The following is a 22,878-nucleotide window of genomic DNA, read 5'->3' as shown; positions in this document are numbered from 1 at the left end:
TTTGCAAGGATTTTTATTTCACAAGTATGTCATTTTGTTACCTTTCATGCCAGACAGTGATACACTAAACTTTTTCATTTACTCATTGGATTGTCTTGGCAAAGATATGAGAAGAAAATAGCTAGCTTAAGCACAATCAGTGAACTATTTTTTTCTTTATTCTGAATATTGGCAGGTATATGGAGAATCATAGAAGTCATTTTTTCAGTTCAAAATGTTTCCACCTGAACTATGATCTGATCTGCATGTCTCCATTTTATGCACAAAGTTCACATGTTAGATTTTGTCACAGTTCTTGCTGAAATATGTCTATGATATTCTTCTGATCTGTCACTCTAATAACATTGTCAGAAAATCAAAATAAGGTTGTTCTTGAATGAGCCACTCTTGATGAACCTATAAAAGCTCACAGTGAACATCTCTTCTCTTTCCCAAAAGCACATATTTACTAATGGAATTCAGATGGTTGTCACAAACCAAAATCATCAAATTGGGACACTGATGTATTGTTGGTAGAGTTATGAACTGATCCAACCATTTTGGAGAGTAATTTTAACCTGTGCCCAAAGGATTATAAAGCTGTGTATACCATTTGACCCAGCAATAACACTACTAGGTCTGTATTCTAAAGAGATCATGAAAAAGGGGAAAGGACCTACATGTATTCAGCTCTTTTTTTGGTGGTAAAAAAAAAAATTGGAAATCAAGGAATTGCCCATCAGTTGTGGAATGGCTAAACAAATAGTGGTATATGAATGTAATGGAATACTATTATGCTATAAGAAATGATACAAGGTGATTTCAGAACAATCTGGAAGGACTTACATGAACTGATGCTGAGCAAAGTGAGCAGACCCAGAATAATATTTTACACAGTAACAGCAACATTGTGCAATGATCAAGTATGACATACATAGCTCTTTGCAGCACTATAATGATCTAATACAATTCCAAAAGACTTATGATGGAAAATGATATCCATATTCAGAGAAAGAATTTCAGAATCTGAATGCAGATCAATGCGTTCTGTTTTCTCTTGGTTTTGTTTTTGGCTATTTTTTCTTGTGATTTTCCCCTTTGGTTCTGATTCTTTCACAGCATAACTAATGTGGAAATATGTCTAACATGATTGTACATGTATAACATATCAGATTGCTTGTTGTCTTGCCATATAAACTATCTATGTATCTATGTATGTATGTATGTATCTCCATACACACATAGATACTCACACACACCTATACAAAAACACATGCACATATACATACACACAATTAGGTGTGTATATATATATATATATATATATATATATATATATATCTTGAAAGGACACACACAAAATAAACAGTAAATTGGGCCTAGAAATGAACAGGAGAAGCAAAGAGGGGTGGATTACCTTCAGAACATAGAGAGAAAAATTTGGACCTCAAAATCTCATGAAAATGAATATCGATAACTATCAACATATAATTGAAAAAAAAGTACTATCTACAAAAATAAAAAGACCCCTTAAAAATTTGAAATTTAGAGAAATTCTCTATGTGTGTTCATTATTATGATACACAGAGTTGCCATAATGACTTGAAAATTGACTGATGACATTTAATTCATTCTTAATAAAGGAAAACAGTCCACTTAAAAAAAAATAAAAGTCCCATTCATTCACCTATTTTTTGAAGACACTAAGTGCTTTTGAAAACTGGGACATTTCTCCATCTCTAATCCCATAACACTTTTCAGGTTCCCTTAGCTTTTTTTTTTTAAGATCACAACCATGATTCTGCAATTATATCTACATCTCTAGTATCTTTAGCAATTATATTTAATCTTTAATTAGAATATAGACAAAATATGTACATATTACATACATGTATATACAATATATTATACAATACATAATATATACATACAATATAATATGAAATGCACAATACAAGTATGCAAGATATTATGCAATACACAAGATATACACATGTCCATCATCACAATATATATGTATACCATACACACATATATACATTTGTGTCTAGTATTGTTCTATATATATATGTTGTATATATAGGTATTAATATTGTATCCTTCATAATTTCTTGTTTTTAATGTGTTGCAGCTTATACCAGTTCATCATTCATTTCTCCACTGTGCTTGGTACATACATATACACGAAAAGTCAGATTATTTGGGTTTGAATCAAAGCTCTAACTTTTAAATATCAATGTCTTTGTGGGCAATTATCTTGATTTCTTTGAGCCTCAGCCTTTTTATTTATAAAATAGGGATAATAATAAAACCAGATATATAGGGTTGTATGGATGGAGGTGCCATATAAACTATGTATCTATGTATATATGTATGTATGTATGTATCTCCATACACACATAGATACTCACACACACACCTATACAAAAACACATGCACATATACATACACACAATTAGGTGTATATATATATACATATATATCTACATGTGTGTGTATATATATATATATATACATATATATATATATCTTGAAAGGACACACACAAAATAAACAGTAAATTGGGCCTAGAAATGAACAGGAGAAGCAAAGAGGGGTGGATTACCTTCAGAACATAGTTATTTGAATAGCCTTATGCTATTCTATCTTATGGACCCATTTATTCAATACTAATATTCTTCCAGTGAGGTTATATGGCTATAAGTCATGGAATACCACAGACTTTCTAAAAAACTAAATACTCCCAAAGGGCAACAGTGCAGTGAATGAGGGCCTGTTGCAAGGTACATCTAATTATAAATCAAGAATTATGGATGATAGGCAGCATAATGGGTTTCATCAAAGAGATGAATGACTTTGGGGGAAAAAGTCAGTCTTATATTGGGAGTGAGAGATAATGAATGGACAACTAGTACCCACAATACATAAAAAAAAAACCTAGAGTAAGACCTTTACTTTCACCTCATTTTATGCCCAAACATAATCAATACTACAATACTAATCTTTTTTTTTTTCATAGACTCAAGGATTGAAGCATTTCATTAGAAATGGAAAGCCTTTTATTTTTGATGTTGAAGAATCTAGTGAAAATAAGTAGTTTCAAGGTGATAAACCTGACCATATATATATGCATATTTGCATCTTGTGTATCTATGTCCAATATATCATCCTGTTACTTTAGTGTCTGAATTTTAAAATAGCTATTGAATAAAATGGGTAAAATTATTTGGTGGATTTATTATGAGAGTATATAGAAAGGAGTTACACAGGATGGAAAGGCATTGAATGCTTTCTGCATCACTACAGGGAGTACTCTTATTAGTATATAGAAACATTAGAATATTAGAGTATAAGTATATTTATACATAGTTTACATTTATATAATATATATCTATACATATATACTATATATGTACTATGGTATATTTAAATATGTATAGTATATATATTTATATAGTATATACATAGTTGGATAAATGCATATGTGCATGTACACACTTTGTAGAATTGTGTGTATATGTATACATATATATGTATATGTACATATGATTTCATTCATTTTATTTTTTTTTTTGTGAAAACTTTACTTTTTAATCAGAATTCTATATGACCCGTTTCAAAGATCAGCAATACATTATCCATGATTTCTCAAAATGACTTTGCCAAACCAAATCACTCTTAAACAAATGTCTCCTTAAAGCACCTGAGTGATTAAAAGAAGGCAAATTCAAAAGAAGAGCTAAGGATTCTTAACTGCTTATAATTTCCTTTAAACATTCAAATGAATTTCACCTATCTCTTGTGAGTCAATAGCCTTTTCAATGAAATGCTGTAATGCACCAGTGACTATTTTCTTCAGAGACATAAACTTTAGTTTTTTCTAATAATCTAAAACAAAATCCCTGAAGTCTTTTCAGACTCTTGGTAAGGATAAAGGAAACAAGATTTTTAAAGAAGCCTATGAAAGACTGCTCCAAATTGCTAATTTATTTATTTTTTAATGCGAATTAAAACAACTCTGGGATTTCACCTCACAGCCAGCAAATTAGTCAACACAATGCAAAACTAAAATAGTTAATGTTGCCAGGACTTTAGGAAGAATGGCACATGAAAACCCTGCTGGTAAAAGTATGGTCCAAGAATTTGGAATATTATGAATTATTAAATAATAATTTCATAAAAACTATAAACTTGTTAATGCCCTTAAACCAAGAAATCATACACTTCTACACTAACTAGGTCAAGGACAACAAGGACAAATGTGCCAAAATGTCAATAATAAGACTTGTAGAATCAAAGTATTAGAAACAAAGCGCATACTCATCAATTGGGGAATTGCTGAACAAACACTGGCAAATGAATGTATTATTATATTACTGTCCTCTAGCAATGACAAAAAATTCAGGAAAACATGACTTGATTCACATGAATTGATTCAGAGTAAAGTAAACAGAACCAGGAAAATAAAATACTCAATGACTATAGCAATGTAAAGAAAAAGCATACATACAACAAAGCCAAACTGGACACCATTAAATCCCAAATACCAAGCTTAATTCTAGGGGGAAAAGTGGAGAAAATTCATTTCCCACTCTTAGTTGGAGAGAGAGTAGCCTTGGTTGTAGAATGTTTTATATACCATCTGACACAATTTATGCCTTAGTTGGTTTATAAGATTTTAGCACTGAAGCTCTAACAGACCTCAGAAACCATCTACTATAACCCACTGAGGATCTTTTCCTAGGCCTTAATTCCCTGAGGATCATATATCAAGAGGTGGGAGGCATCATATTATCCTATCTTTTATTATGATAGAAAAGAATAAAGTCTCATGAGGGGAAAGTTTTGCATTCCAGGTAAGAGTTATTCAGTACTGAGGTAGAACAGTTCTTGAGTTGGGTATGGAAAAGAAGTTGATTCTAGAAAAATGCAGCAATATGGATATTTCAAGAGGTAAGTAGAAAGTGACTGTTGGCATAGAAGAAAAGATGAGATATTGAGTGTGGCACTGTGAACGTGAATCTGAAAGGAGCCCCATGGGTAGGAGTTTTGGTCCCTAAGGGCATCTCTATGTGTCATTAAACTTGTGATGAAGATAAATGATGGGAGGGTATTGTTAACATTCATCTCATAAGTGAATAGAGAAACAGTCTGGAGTCAAGAGGACATGAGTTCAAATCCAGCCTCAGACACTTAACACAAAAACTATCCATGTGACCTTGGGCAAGTCACTTAACCCCAATTGCCCTCCAAAAAGCAAATAAAATAAAATAAAATTCATCTCATACCATTTTATTTTAATCTTTTATTTCTGATCTCTTCTGGGTCTTTTGGAGGAAGAGAGTGCTTCTAGGTAGAGAGAGGAATAAAGAAAGAGGAAGATACAAAGGAAACTAAATAGTGACTTGTATCTGACTGTAAGTGAAAGAATTGTGAAGTATGGACTATATGTTCTTCTGGCCAAACTAGCAATTGGGGTTAGGTAACTTGCCCAAGGTTACATGGCTAGTTTTTTGTGTGGGTGTTAAGTGTCTGAGGCTGAACCAAACTCTGGTCCTCCTGATTCCAGGGTCGGTGCTTTACTCACTGCACCACCTAGCCATCCCTGTCACTTAATGTCTTAAAGGGAAATTCTCTTTAAAAATGGGTTAAAACTGCTTCTACACTCTCCTACTGTGGGTACCCCAAAGAATTGTGTCTATCTATGAAGGTATGCACTGAGCAAAGGGGCACTTAAACTGGAATCTATGTACATAGCACTTATCAATTCAAACTTTTTCTCCATCACATTGATAATATTAATGGTTACATTATTAATTAAAATCAATTTTAATCAATTTAATTTTAATTAATTAAAATACATTTTAAAATATTATAATTATTTCCATACTCATACTGAAAGACTGTCAAATTCCCTTCATTTAATTCCATAAATTTACTCGGGTTAGTTACTCAGGGAAGTACTAAAATGACTTTTGTGGCCACTGAAAGAATGGAATTTAGGGAACATGTCAAAAATCCATTAGAGGTAAAAAAATAACATTGACATATGCTTTATATCATTAGCCTCTGGGGGTGGGAGTGATAAGAAGGAAAAAGATAACCCTTAAAGGAATCTTCAATTATATCATCCTTTGTTCAGTATTAGGAAGAGAATCTTTAGCCCTCTCACAGCACTGAGAGGGGGAAAGGAACTTCGATGAATTTCTAACAAATACTGATTAATGATAGCCAGGAATAAATTTATTTCAGTCTTCAAATAAGCCAAAAACCAGGCCTTGCCAGATTGCTAAACATTGATGCAGCTGAGGAATGAAGTAAAATGCCTCTGCATTGTCAAGTTGGGGTCCATTAGTTTCTGAAGCTGGTTAAAATAAAGTATTAAAACTGCAGATAAGGGATGCTTGGTGGCACAGTGAACAAAGCACTAGCGCTGGAGTCAGGAGGACTTGAGTTCAAATGCAGCCTCAGACACTTGACACTTACTAGTGGCGTGACCTTGGGCAAATCACCTAACCCCGATTGCTCTGCATTTCCCCCTGCAATAAATCTGCAGATAAAAGTACCAGATTCTTATGTTTTGATGACTATTAGTCAGAAGGAAGGGCTATAGAAAATAGGATTTGATTGGTTGAATTCCAGAATCAGGAAGAAACCAACTAGTATTTTTTTTAATTTCATATAGCATATACACTCAATAGGTGTTTTAGCACAGAAACATCATAAATTAGAAAGAACATGGATTTGGAAGATCTTTGTTTGGCTCATGACTCTTACACCTACCAGCTATGGAACATTTATTAGCTCATTAGCCTGAGACTCTGTTTCCTCTTCTGTAAAATGAGGATGTTAATATTTTAGTACTTTCCTCAGAGGCATACCAAAACATCCAACTGCGTGTACATGAAGTACTCTGCAAGCCTGAAAGCAACATATCAATGTCAGCTACTATTATGACTAATTCAGCTAGTAATGAACTTTTACTGAAATACTATCAAAGACATAAACTGTGCACAATATTAAAATCTCATTTCAAATCTTAGCTTTTAGTATATCAAGTACAAGTCAGAGCCTTGGCATGGGTAGATGAGTTTGTGGGAGTTTTGGGACCATCCAGGGCAACAATATCACCTGAGATAGTCCTCAGGAGGAGAGTTTAATCTTCTAAAACACAGCAAGAGTTTAGGGGGAAAAAAAGTATTATCTATCTACATATTCTGTAATCCCTGAATTTTGACATCCAGATTTTCCGGGTATTTTCAGTTTTAAGTGGTTAATTGATGGCCTACTCATCTTAGACATGGAGGCCCTGTGGCTACTTGGATATCAGACCTGGACCTTGATTTCAGATTACACTTGCTTTTCCTTCTCCTATGTCACTTTCACTATACCTGGTTATCTAGGGATTTGCCTAATTACTGGTACCTTCTTGCTCTGCCACCATCAGGAGAAGAATTGCTATCCCCACCTTATAAAAAAAAATCCATTTAAACCTAAGTGAAGGGAAAGGTCTTGGTGGCTGTAGCATTGAATTAGTAGAGGTAGAGAGAATTGTTAACTCTCCAAAGGCAACATCTTGTGAATACAAATGAAACATTCCATTGTATAGCTAGATCACTAATGCCAGGATAATAAGTTGCTGTATGTTTATGAATCTATGCAGTCTCCCAAAATTTGTTCCATTCCTTCATTTGTTTCTTTTGCTGTATTGAAAATTTGCCTGTAGAATCTGGGAGAAAAGTATTTAGTACTCTCAGGACAAACTATTTTTTCCCCTGATGTTTAATTGAATTGAACTAAGCCAGATGGAAAGAGTTTGTTAATACAGAAAAAAATATGACAATGACAAGTTGGTCTTTTGACTAACTTTAATCTTGACAGTAGTTCTTAGAAAAAATACCTCCCTTCATTAATCCATATTAGGATTAAAAAAAGCTATTTAGTATTTCTCCAAAATAATATTGAAACAAACACAGTACTTAATTTAAAGAGCATTTTCTTTATTACTTACTAATCAGAGACTAGAGCTAATTCCCCTGCTATTCACCACCTATTTCCAGAATAAGGAAAAAAGAAAATTTTTTAAAATGTATAATATAAAATATAATACTCAAGGGGATGGAAAGAATAAGCCACAAAGGTTCATCTGAGTGCTATGCCCAGATAAAAGTAATAAACACTGAAAGATGACTAAATACTTTTTTTTTGTTTTACAAAAAGAAAATTAATATGTTAAAAAAAACCCCAAAGATATGATTTCACAAGTAGACAATACACCCTATGAAGCAATTCCTTCTAGCAAGGTAGATCTTTAGCAAGGTAGAAAGGTTCAGACTTGACTAGAGGAGGGAAAGAGAAAGTGATTTTCTCCCTGACATAGAGGTCAGTTTTTTATCCATTATACCATGCTTTCTCCTTTAAAATTTTTAATATATATGCAAATATTTGGAAAACACATATTTTAAGGAAATTATTAGAAAATGGGTTATTATAAATAGGTGTTTTCTAAGATAATATCTGAGCTTGAAACATAATGCCCATTAATGATGTCTTCGGATTTGGAAGGGGTGATGTCAGAGGGATGAAATGCACTGATAATTTCAGATATTTTGGGAACCAAAAAATGAAGGCAATTTTTATAAGAAAATGTCACAAGATATCTTATGCATACACAATATTTATGTATTTAATATCACAGAGGACAAAATATTGCTCTCACTGCTTTTTGAAATTATTAAACCTCTATTAAATCACATGGAAATATAAGGTTCCATGTCATACAATGGAACTCAAGGTAAACACTAATTCTATATTGTTTCTTAAATAACATAAAGATGGAAAATCAAAGAGAAATACTAGAAATCTAGTTATCTTAACATTAATGTTTCAGGTAGAATGCAACTTTGATAAGTTTTTCATAGCTGTAGTGATTTTAATTTATGAAATTTCAAAGTACAAATTTTAATTAGAATCCTATAATTTGAGAATTGGATTGGACCTCAGAAAATCAAGTAATTCAATTTCTCTATTACCAGAAATACCTTCCATAGCATCTGAAACTCTATCCAATGATTTAATGAATGAAAAAAAAGTTAAGCATATTACAACTTAAGGCTACAAACTCAAAGACAAAAATGCCTGAAGCATACATTCCAAGGGTGGGGGTGGGGGGGGAATCACACACTTAGCTGAGTGCAGATTATGGAAGGGCATTGTGATCTGGAGAATTTCAGGTATAATGATGTGAACCATTGGACAGTAGATTGAAAATTGAATATACTAGACATTTATTAAAGGTTTACTGTGCTCAAAGCAAATATATAAAAGCTGCTCAAAATCAGAAACGACTGAGTCTAAGCTTCACTTTTGACACACTGGTCATGTGACCCTAATATTTCTTCAATATCTCTCACCCATATGTTGCCAATACCCAAGAAACTGAACTGAGAAGTAACAGCAAAATTTTTTATCTCTACGTATGAACTGGTAGGGGAGGCAAGAGATAGCTATCCAACTGAAATCACAAGACAAGTTCAAAAATAAAATGTGAAAGGGACAGTTTAGGTATTAGACAAGATTTGTCACTGCTCTATAGGAATGTACATTCTAAAAGTATACATTTTTTTCTTACTTTATTATTATTGTTGTTGGTCTCTAATTCTTTTTTGCAATATGACTAATATGGGAATATGTTTCTTCATGACTGTATGTATGTAATTTATATCAAATTGTCTTGTCAAGGAGGGGAGGGCAGGGAAAGAGCAAATTTGGAACTCAAAAAATTATTTTAAAATGTGACAAATTCTTTTTACATGCAATTGAGAAAAAAATAAAATCATTCTTTTAAAAAAACATATGTTCTATTATTTAGTGTTGTGGAATAGATTCCTTCTCAAATGATTCTATTGAGATAATGCATTTTTTTCTCTTTTAATAATATTTTATTTTTTTCCAATTGCATTAAAAAACAATTTTAACATAAAAAAATTGAGTTCAAAATTCTCTCCCTCTCCCCCATCTCTGAGACAACGAACAATTTGATAGCTTATACATGTAGATAATACAAATTGTTAAGATGTTTTTACTTATATTAACTTCAAATATACTTACAACCATGATTGACTACTCTTAGCTTTATACCCTGGGCTCAAGTTAAAAAAAAATTGTCCTAATCTGTCTTTCACAGTATAAAATTTTAAAATGTTGAAGATAACTGTTTTGTTCTAAGTCTCTTGTCCTGGCTAAATATTGTCAAATTCCTCACCACTTTCTCGTATTTAATAGCTATTAAGCACCTAAAACATGCTACAAAAGGATACAAATATAGGGCATTAGTCGTTCTTTTGATTTTTTTCCATATTGCTCTATTAATTCATATAGAGCTCACTGTCCCCCAAAACCCGCAGACCTTTTTCATACAAATCGCTTTCAAGCTATTAATTCTCTCCTCTCTACTTATAGATATGATTTTTTTAAATCAAGGCTTTTCATTTATTCCCATCAAATTTCAACTATTTCAATTTAATGCATCATCCAAACCTGTGAAGAATTTTTGGGTATTATTTACTCATCTAAGGTTTGTATGCCTTCTGATTTTGTGGCATCCCCATAATTAGTCAATATTGCTTTATTGTATTTTTATCCAAGTCATTGACAAATACGTTGACTAGAACAGAGCCAAGAACAGAGTCCTGGGAAACTCCAAGTGAGATCTACTTCCCCCTTGACAATGAGCCACTGATCCTGATGCCCAAAGTTCTTTCGATGCTTTGTTAAGTGTTGGCAGCCCCAGGAATTTTGACAAGCTGCCAACCAGGGTACTAACATGACATGTAATTAGCATATCCTTTTTTTCTTTTTTTTAAGTATGGACACGTGATTTCATGAGGATAATTCTTGTAGTCTCTACTTCATAGAAACGTTTTAGAAGTCAAGTGAGATAATATAGATAAAGCACTTTGCAAATATGAAAGCTGTAAATAAATGCCAGTCATTGCTGTTGTTATAACCATTATTAAATTCAACATCAGTAATGCATTTGGTAACTTGGAGTGTTAGCATCTTGGAGCACAGAGAATTTAAGTGACATGGTCACAGGCCCACAGGCCAGCTTCCTCCCAGAGGCTGGAGTAGAACTTAGCTCTCTATCACATAGTGATAGCCTCTTAATCGCTGTCTCTCTCTCTCTCTCTCTCTCTCTCTCTCTCTCTCTCTCTCTCTCTCTCTCTCTCTCTGTCTCTCTCTGTCTCTCTCTGTCTCTCTCTCTGTCGCTCTCTGTGTGTCTCTCTGATTCTTCTCTCTGTCTCTGTGTGTCTCTCTGATTCTAAGTGTTTGAGTGCTTTAAAATAAGGTGCTTAAGTATTTGAATACTGTTTATAATATTAGTGTTATGTATGAAAATAGAGTTTACCAAAAGCCAAATGTAGTCCAGCACTGTAGTATCAAATTCCATATCAAATGATTATAAATTAATGTGACTCTTTACAAGTTAATGTATACATGGCAATCCATATGACAAGAATTATTCATTTTTGCAATAACTTCATTTTGTGGAATAATTCATAAATCACAGCCTCTGTATAATGGTGTTTTGAATTATTTATTTAAGAAAATATTGTTTTTTCTTTTCAGTTTTATACTTGATAGACTCAAGTTAAATTGCTGTGGGGAGAAGCCCAAACCTGTTCTTGCAGCATAAATGCTTATAACATTTTATTTCTATAACATTGTATGTCTGTTGTCTGTAAACATCTGCACATTGTTTGTTTACAATCCAATAAGGTAAAGAACACCTCCTACATGCAACCCCCTGGAGTTGCAATAGGTCACTGCCAAACAAAGGTACCTTAGTGACTCCTTTGTAAAGATGGTAAATACTGGTCCCTGAACCTCCATCAATTATGAGGAAAAGTTCAGAATCTTTCATCGAGCTCTGAACTCTCTTTGAGTCAATATCAACACCTTCTGAAATACATCAAACAACCATTATCACCCCTCAGGAGAGCACCTGGTGCTAATGTTATCCCTCCAAAAACTGACAGACATGGTGGTCAAGAATTCATATGGTGATAGCTACAACAAATTAACTAAATTGGGTGGAAATGGAGAGAGAGAAGAAACACATTTCACACAATTTCAAATATGCCTAAAAGCATATCTATACAAACATAATGATGATATGTAATGTAGCCAGATGAACTATCTGCTGTTGGGAAGATACTGACCTCAATATATAGGTACAGTACTGACCATGATTCACATGTGTGAAAAGCATATATAGAGTAGAAAAGGAGTCTGGATTCTGTGCCTTTAATGGCATGACAGAAGCAGCAGGGTATAACAGAAAAAGTCCTGGATTTGAAGGCAGAAAGTTTTCAAAGTTGTATGACCATATGCATAAACCCACTCAATTCCATAAAGCTGGGAGAGTAACACTTGTGCTACCCAACTCAGGAGGTTGTGGTTAGGAAAGAGCTCTGTAAACCTTAAGGAACCAAAGAATATGAAGTGTTACTACGACCACTACCAATGTTACTATGACACTTCTCTAAGCCTCAGTTTCCTCATTTGTAAAATAGGGATAATTGTAGTTGTACTATCTACCTTATGGACTCTTACAGGACTTACTTCAAAGATTAGTCCTGAAAAGTCTTGAAGTATTCAATGAATACATGCTATTAGTCATTAATAATAGCAATAATAAAATAGCTCACATCCACATAGCACTTTCAAGTTTGCAAGTAAGTCTGATATGTTATCTCCTATGATATCATCACCATCACTCCACTTGGGCAGTTATATCCAAAGGAAAGTCAAGAATACTATCCTGACTTGGTTTGCTATGTTATGTTTACAGACTCAACAATGACATTTGATCCTTTTAACTTATGTGGAATTTGGGAAATCCACCTAAAGATTAGCTCTGCAGAGAAGTTTATGAACATCTTATGCCCACTCAATAAGAGAATAGAGGTAAAAGTGAGGGGTAATTACCAAATACATTTCCTCCAACTAATGGCACCTGTCAAGTCACTGCTACTAGTGTTTACAGCCTGGTTTGACTCCAGGAAATAGCAAGGCTCCTTTAAAGACCCCAAACTTTCCCACAAGCAAAAGTGCATATTTTCCATGTTTTTATTCTACTAGTAATATTATGTGGATGGGAAACACAGAACACAATAGTGTCTAAGGAATTGGAAATTAATATCACACAGAGGACAATCAAGAGGCACCTGGTAGGTCTAAGTAGGCTGCCACAAAAGTAAAGGATGTTTTTAGGGAAAGATGTGACAGAAAAAAAGAAGACTGGCTGGAAATTTGGGTAATGTGATGGATGGTAGGGGGACACCCTGAGTATTCTCAGTGTCAGGAAAAAGTTGGAGGCAAAGGCCCCTAACGTGTTGAGTGGTTATCCTATGATAAACTTATGGGAAGAAATGGAACAAGAATCAGACAGGCTAGGTTAACATGGAATCTATATAGTATGCATTTAATAAATGCTTGCTGATAAATAATAATGACTAGCATTTATATAGTGCCTACTATGTACTAGGCACAGTCCTAAGAGCTTTATAAATATCATCTCATTTGAGTCTCTTGAAGGATCCCTTGGGTTCTATTATCATTATCCTCATTTTAAAGTTGACAAAACTGAGAGGTCAAGTAATTTGCCTAATGTCACATGGGTTATAAGTATCTGGTATCCGATTTGAACTCCGGTTTTCCTGACTGAAGGCCTGGCTCTTTACTTTACCACCTACCTACATCATTAGAAGAAATATTCAAACAAATTAGCAATGTCCTATGCAGACTTCAAAAACAATCTTTCGGGCAATAGACCCTGACTTTTGCCTCAAGAAAAGTGTGTTCAATATCTGATGATTTTTCTTATAGCAAAAACTGAGAACTCAAGGATTCATAATTTCGATGTGACAACACTTATCAATTCTGCAACTGGAATAATGTATAAATATTTGAGTTTCATTTTCCAAAACTAATCTTCATTTTCATCTTTCAGCCTGAAAGGGAAAGTGATATTGTCCAGACAGCACATACCCACTATTTGATATCCTTCTAAATGGTAGAGACAAATAACAAAGAAAACTTTTAGTTGTAACCTGTATCCCTTCAGAACAACAACAGCAAACAAAGCTTTTGATTGCTGAAAGCCAGTGTACCTTGTGGATAGTCGACGAAGCATTGTTAGAAGAACCAAACAAAAAGATTAATGTTGACCATGCCGATATAGGTCAGCCACATCACTAATTTTATTTAAGATTAAGGGTTTTCACATTGCTTGCCCAAGCAAAATTACATAAAAGAAGAAGCAAGATAAGATGCCAAAGGTGGTAGTGTTTCAGAAACATATTATCAGTTGAAAAGAGACGTCATGAATTAAGTCCATGGCTGAATGTCACTGAAATTCCGTGAAAAGATGTCTATCACCTTCTTCATATGAGGTTCTAACCTTTAAAACTAAACCACAGATTTCTGTCTTGTTACTACATTTCTCTCACCACTATATATTATACATATCGACAATAGATGGAAAGTCAGTTGTGGAATGGTTTAAACTAATGTTTCATCCAAAATTGTTTCATTTTATATTTAGAGTCAAGTTTCAAGGTTTGGTTTAATTTTTTCTCTGATTATTTAAGCAATTTCACTAATTTCACACTTTTATTTCTTCATAAAAATCATTTCTCTTTATATTTATATGTTTGCATACACCACAATAGACATTAGCAATGATAACAAAAAGAATATAATCAACACCTAAAAAGATGATGTCTTCTAACAGAAAGAACACTAGGCTTACAATCAAAGGCATCTTGGTCCCATCCATGGCTTAATTACTTATGATCTGTGTAACCTTGGGCTGTCTGGTCTCTTTCTTCCTCTGAAAATATGGAGGTCAAACTAGATGATCCCTGAAGTCTTTTGCAGAGCACTAATTACATAATTCTATCAGAAACTTTGAAATGTTTGACTCAAGACTATATAAATATGATAATTCCTTTTAAAAAAAATCATACCTAGCTCTTTTCAAGAATAAACTAAATGGTACTTTCTGATTAATTGTAGTGTAAATAGGAATCCTGGAGGTTATTGAGTGTGACCTTGTGATTTTACACATGAGGAAACTGCTACCCAAAGGAGATAATTGACTTGCTCCCACAGCTGTGTAGCAGAACCAAGAGTAGAAAGTATTTTTCATAACTCCTGAAAGAGTACTTACTTCATTAAAACATACTGCCTTAGGACACATTGGAAGGAATAGTTTTCCTTACACTTGGAAGCATGACTTGGTTAATAAAGACACTAATCTAAGAACTAGGAAGATTTGGGTTCAGGACCCTCCTCTGACACACAGTGGTCATGCAACCCTGGGAAAGTCACTTATGCAACACCTTTTGTTATGGGAAAACATATTTGCTTCTAAAAAAATAATGATGCTGTATGATATTACTACTGTCAATATTCTCTCATTTAGCATCTGATGAGTAGCATGACTTGCTTTCTCATTAATGAGACAGGTATATGAGGGTGAAACAGAAGAAAATTGGGTCACAAGGAATAAGAGTACTGGTATATAATTTCTAGGACAGGTAGGTGGTGCAGTAAAGAGCCCCCAGGAAGACCTGAGTTCAAAACTAGTCTGAGAAACTTATTATCTGTATGATTCTGGGAAAATCACTTAACCCTATTTGCCTCAATTCTTCATCTGTAAAATGAGCTGGAGAAGGAAATGGCAAATCATTCCAGTATCTTTGCCAAGAAAATCCCAAATGGGGTCACAAAGAGTTGGACATGACTGAAACAAGTAAACATCAAAATATCATTTATGTTATTTGGGTCTGAGATTTCTGTTGCTTCAGTTTCCATCAATGCTAGATTTCTTTTGCTGTTTTCGTGAGTCAGCACCACCAGGAACGGACAGCTTCACGTTGTTACACTTCCCTATATGAAATGACTTGTCATAAGTGAAAATGAAAGGTGACCAAAAGTTTAAAGGGAAAAAAATAAATATGGAAAATGAAAATTACTAATATGTTACTATTAAAAAATGTCTATTTTTTTACATGAAGTTTCCATACCATGTCAGCCCAGGGGATTGGTATCTTTAAACAAACAAATGAAAATTTTAGTCATTAATTAAAAAAAAACACATTGGTAATACATTTCTACCATTCTTAAAATGTTAGCAATTATACTCATAATTTACTCTTTAGTTTTCAATATTTGACATGAATTTAATCATCACAGGAAAAGTTTAACACAGATTATTAAGTTCTCTATACAGAAAAAATGTCTCTATAAAGAAGTAAATAATCAGGATTCAGTTATTTAGGCAATGGAAAAGGCTTATCCAAAGAAAGTTTTGGTGTCTACATGATTATCAAGTAGCACTAATTTTCAATTCTTTTTCTTGATTTATATTTCCCCTCTACCTTCACCAAATCATAACAATTATTTTGCAAGAGGAACACTGAAGTTGGTTAAAGGGACCAATCTTGCGTCACACTTTGAGAAATTGATTCTCAGACTAGAGGAACTTTCAAGCAGGAGTTGAGCACTGTGAATACATGCAGAGAATGGATATCTTTCTAAACTAACTAAATAAGTCTTAACATTGGGTTTTCATTATTTTGTTTGGAAGTCAAATATTGGAATATCTGACACACCCACATTCAAAAATTGTTAAATGTATTTCAATAGCAAATAATTAGATTTTTGAAAGTTTGGGATTATCCCTTCTATTGCTGAAAGAAGTCTAGACTTTGCCATGCTGCAAATCAAATTATGTTTTCCATATATGTGGAGAAATAATGTGCTTCTATCACAATAAAATGGAAATACCATAACAAGAATTTTCCCCAGTCCCTCCCAAGACTGATGTAGTGGGTTTCTCCTACTCATAAGAACAATAGTTGGAAGAAATTTTCTTTGCCTGTAGCATACTTTCCTCCATCTAATAACATGATCTCAATGCTTATTAAAGATCAAAATTACATTGAATTTCTATTCATTTTCACATTTTATTGTGCCCCAGCACCTAGCACATTCCTATATTTATGAATATGAATCCTTTATTTCTACACAATGAAAATCTTAACACTTAAAAATCACATTTTAAAAATACCCCTAATCTAAGGTAAAAATGAAAGGAAATGAGTAAGTGGGAGGTAGGAATTTAGAAATATGAGAGGAGTCATTTTTTAAAATTTCTGTGTAAAGGAATTGGCCCTCTAAAATAAGAAGAAAGAGGAAAATAACTCCCAAATCTATGGATCAAGGAATTTTAAATTTCAGACCATTTAAGAGGAAGACTTCTTGATTGATGATTGATCTTGATTGAAACTGTGTTTGGTAACTGATGCAATTTGTTAAGTCCTCAATCTATTTACTTTCTCTTTATTACTAAAGGATCTTGATTCACCTATTACCCACTCCTTCAATGAGTTATACATGTGAAAATCACAGATTATTTTATTCAGTGGACCTGTAAGGAATTCCCTGGTCAGTAAGTAATTTATGAAATTATCCAATAGTTTTACCTTTGTTTCATTTTTCTCTGGTATCCTCAATTCCTTCTCCAAAACACAGAGACACTTGTAGGATTCACAAATCTACCTTCTTTTTAATTATCACCTACGTTAAATGAACTTTTCTTTCACTTATCAGTTGAACATTCAGCCAGAAGAAGACTATTGCTATATCCCCATGTAGTTTCTTTCATAGATTCATATATTTGGGGGTTATTGAAGTTATTTTTTTTTTCTTTTAACAGTTTTCCTTTCTCCAGCTCTACTCCACCAAAGAAAATAATCAACATTTTCTTCAGCAAAGAACCGATATCCAGACTAAAATGCATTCTAATTGGAAGTTTTATGATTTCCCCCCAAATAAGCAGCTTATAACTTATTATCTTCAAAATAATATTTAATATGATATTAATTAAATGAATATTATCTCTTGAAAATGCCTTAAAAACTAATTTGAAATGGCTGAATTCTAACTCTCACAAAAAATAAGAAAGAAAAAAAAATGAATGAAAGTTAAATAGAGTTAAAAAATTTTCAATATTCATGTCTCTCCAAAAGGTGACTTTGCTAAAAGAGTTATACTTGTTAGTGAGATATGTTCCTTCAGGTTCCTATAACCTAAGTTCTAAGAAATAGAGCAAGAAGTATAAGAACTGGCCAGTTTCCTCTGTCTTTATTTCTCCCTTTTTCACTTCCTTTCTTCTTTCTTATTCTTAGCAATCACTAATTAAGTACACAGTTTGTGAAATGTACTACAATAAGCATTAGCAAGGAAACAAAATTTAATGGTATGGTCCTCCCCCCCACCCCACCTAAAGAGCTTCAAATCTGGTTGGCTACTCTGACATAAGCTTCTATTTAGTCTCTTCTCAAATAACTATTCCAAGGCAGATACAGTGGGTTTGGAGAAAGGATGTTATTATAATACTTCATAAACTGCATGAAGAAGAAATCACAGAAATAAAAGGGCCTGGGGGGGAGGGATTGTAAGATGTTTTCAAATGACTAAACGTAATACAGTAGAAAGATAGCTGGACTACGAATCATGTGACTTGGTTTTAAATCTGGACTATGAAAATTGCTAGCTTCAAGACCCTAGATAATTGACATGAAACTTAATTTCCTCATCTGGGGGGGAAAAAAAAAGAATGAATTCTGTAAATGGCAATCCAATGGAACCTAGAAACATAGTTGTTATAAAGAAAGTGTTTTTTTTTAAACCTTAAACTATTATACTAGTGTAAGATATGCTTAAATGTTATTTTAGCTCTCTGGAATTCCCAAGTATTTATGAGCTATAGACCCAAACTTAAAAGCATTTCAGTCTAGGGTACCAGACTGTAAACAAATCTATTTTTTTTTAAAGCAATCGGGGTTAAGTAACTTGCTCAAGGTTACACGGCTAGGTGTTTCTGGGTGGGTGCTAAGTGTCTGAGCCCGGGATTCGATCTCCAGGTCTTCTCAACACTGGAGCCAGTGCTCTTACTTGCTGTGCTACCTGGCCGCCCCAAAGAAATCTATTTTCACCTGAACTCAATTTTCTTGTGTAGAGGCTTACTTTGTAAAGAGTAGGAAATGCTAATTTCTTCTCAAGGTTCTTAAAACATAGAATCTGAGAGCTGGAAGGAAACTCAGAGGCCATGTAATGTGTATTTGACTAGGAATCACTTCTGCACCAGTGCCCAAAAGTGGTGAACCAATTTGTACCTGAGGATTGCCACTGAATGAGGCCAAGGCATTGTATTTGGTTTTGCATACATATAATAATTGGGGATTTTTTACTTATAATAAAATTTAATCTTCCTTTCTATAAATTTAAATGATTTTTCTATTCTACCCCTCCAGGGCCAAATAAAATAGCTCCAAACCCTCTTTTACAACATAGCCCTTCAAAAACATAAAGATGGCTATCATACCACTCTATGATTCTTCTCTTCTCCTGCCTAACTTCCTCAGCTCCTCAATATTCTCGCTGTTTGTAAGGCATGTTCTCCAGTCTTTTCATCTTCATGGTTGAAGATGCTTCTTCAGCCTCTTCCAGTTGGTGAGTACTTCTCCCATTTGAGATTCAACTTGTTTTGCTACTGGCTCTCCAGACTTTTCCTTCTCCACCCTGGGGATCTTCTAACCTTTTACAATGCCTCTGGCTAAAAAGTCTGATCACCTTGAAGATGCCTCCACCTCTAAGGCCTTCTCACTTCGTGAGCTCCCTCTCTCTGCTCCTCCAATTGGTGAGTTCCTGCCTGGACCTCAATTTGAAAAAGTGCCCAAGTCAGTGAAGTTCATTTCTCTCTTAGCTCTGCTCCTAATTGTTTTGATATTTCCATCTCTACCCCCAGAAGTCTACTCATTCTGAAAAATGCCCCTGCTCATTACTCCAGTTGGGAAATTCCTCCCTGGAACCTTCTTTTAAGGAAGTATCCACACCAAAGCCCACTCCTCTCTTGACTCTACTCCTAATTCTCTAGACTTTCCCCTGGGGTAGCATCCTCTTGCACTGATTTTCAGCTTCCTTTTTATGTGATGACTTTTCATGTTAAAATGAAAACTCTTTGAGGCCAGGGATTATTTTTATTTTGCCTGTATTTGTATTCCTAGTACTCATCATAGTGTCTGGCATATAATCAGCATTAAATGAATTCTTTATCTATCATTGTTGCTTGGTTATATGTATACTTCAACTTGTCTGTTTTGAGACAAATCATTTTTAAACAACAAATAATTGGGGAGATTCCCTGGCCTTTTCAAAGTTTTATCTCACCTACACCATTTTATCTAAGTAGAGTTGTTGCCACTCAACTAAAAACCTTAGAATTTCATCTGAAGTGAATTCTAGTGCCCTGTGTTACACTCCAGCAGATTTGGGCAAGGCAGGTGGGGATGTGTGATTTTTTTTTTGTCTAGATTGCTTGAGGTTTCAGGTGGTCCAGAAGTGATCAATCATGTCCCTCAGCCCCTCATTGTTAACCAATCAGACTGGATTGCCACCCTCAGAAACATCCACTTTTCTAAAGGCATATAAGATTTGAGTGAATTCCATGACGGGTCGTTGGCAATTGAGAATGCTATTGACCCCTTTCATTAATTATTTGATAGAATAATTAATAAAATGATGAATAACCCAGAAACTCTCTCTAGAACTTTTTATATACATTGTAGCTTCTATTCTAAAATATGCTGATTAAGGCGGAACACAATAATTCAAATGTGGTTCAACCGATGCAGAGTACATTGACAATATTATTTCCCCTATTCTAGACACTGTACTTCTATGAATATGCCACAGGATATCACTGCATTTTTTTGTCTGCCATACTACACTACTGACTTAATTTAACCATTCAATCCAGTAAATGCTCTCTAGTCACATTCTGTATTTATGAAGATGGTTTTTGGAAGTCAAGTGTAGAATTGTACATTTATCAATATTATATTTTACTTTATTCAATTTGGCTGATCATTCTGGATATCTGAAGATCTTTTTGATCATCATCAAAGATGTTAGCTATCTTCAGCTTTTAGTAATATGAAAATGTGATGACTACACACTTTACGCTTAATCTATGTCATTGGTAAAAAATATTGAATGGTACAAAAGCAAAGTCAGTCCCTGGAGCACTTCACTAGTGTCTTCCTTACTGCTTGATTTGAAACTGTTGATAGCTACGTGCATTGAGTCATCCAACCAGTTCCTAATTCATCTGACTATTCATGTTACTTGTGTTTCTTCATTTTACCACAAATCTAACACGAGAGATTTTGGCAAATGCTTTGCTGAAATCTTAATCCATTATACCTCTAGCATTTCCCTTAACTGCCAGTTTAGTTACTCTGTCAAATAAGGAAATGAAGTTATTTTCACATGACCTTTTCTTAATGAAGCTATGGAGGATCTGGGGGGAACATGACTTCCCTTTTCTAAGTACTCAAAATCCATCTGCTTAATAACTTGTTTTAGAAAAATGCAAATTAAAATAATATTGAGGTTTCACTTCACACCCTGAAAATTTGACAAAGATGAGAAAATATGGTAATAGTTAATATTGGTTGGGGTTATAAAAATACAGACACAGTAATACACTGTTTCAGTAACTATGAATTAGTCCAACCACTTGAGAAAGCATTTTGGTATTATATATTTTTTAAAGGTGATTAGAATACTCTTTGATCCAGAAATCCCACTACAGGGTATATCTATATATCTCTCTATATCTATATCTATATATGTATAGATATAGATATTTCCAAGAGAACAATGATAAACACGTATTTGCACCAGAAGTATTTATAGCATTATTTTTTCAAGTAAAAAAATGGAAACAAAGTAGGTGTTTATCATTTTGGGAATGGCTAAATAAATTATGGTGATGAATTCATGGAATTTCCTTGCACTATAAATAACAATGTATATGATGAAAACATAGAAGGATGGAAAGACTTATGTGAACTAATAAATAAGTAGAATGAGGAAAGCAATATAAAACAATGACTACAGAAACATAACTGTAAACAACAATGGCAAAACAATAGATAGTGATATCAAATTGTAAGGGCCACATTAGCCCTGAAAGAGAGAGATCAGAATATGCCTCCTTCCTTTCATTGAAGAATTGGAGGATTATGGGTGGGGAATACTTCAGATAGTGTCATTCTTGACTAAACTTCTTTTTTAGCTCTTCTTTAAAATTATTTTTTATAAAGAATGATTCTCTGGGAGGGGGAGAAATAAATGGAAATATAGATAAGATAAAAAACAAAAGTTGTCAATTTTAAAAGAAAATGACACATCAGGGCTGCTAGATGGTGCAGTGAATAGAGCACCAGCCTTGGAGTCAGGAGGACCTGAGTTCAAATTTGACCTCAGACACTTAACACAAAAACTAGCTGTGTGACCTTGGGCAAGTCACTTAACCCCAATTGCCTTCCAAAAAAAAATAAGCAAAAAAAATGACATATCCCCACACACCACCCCCTCAGCCCTCAAGCTAAATGTGTTCTGGAAAAGTAAAAGCAAAAGAAGAAAATCTGAGTGATCTATAATTGTAGACTTAAACTTCTTCACTTTTAAATATTTGGAACATTTATTGTTCTTCAGTCCTTTCCTATCCTATAAGATCTCCCCCAGCAAAAAAAAAAAAATCAAGAATATCAGTAATCATGTATTAATTTTTACAATAGTACTCTAGATTGTTGTTCACTTGATGACTAAACTCATTAATGGTACCTACATGTTAAATACAATAGGTCAATGAATTAAATTTCAATTCTTGGGAAAATTCTACTAAAGAAAATTAGTTAGTGATTATTAAATGGCTGGTGAGTATCTGGACTTTTCTAGAAGGGATGACAAAGA

Source organism: Petaurus breviceps, unplaced genomic scaffold (genome assembly GCF_028583685.1).
Source record: "Petaurus breviceps papuanus isolate PSGF00001 unplaced genomic scaffold, PetGlider_PUasm1.0 126, whole genome shotgun sequence".
NCBI classification, from domain to species: domain Eukaryota; kingdom Metazoa; phylum Chordata; class Mammalia; order Diprotodontia; family Petauridae; genus Petaurus; species Petaurus breviceps.
Note: the sequence above shows the minus strand (reverse complement) of the source record.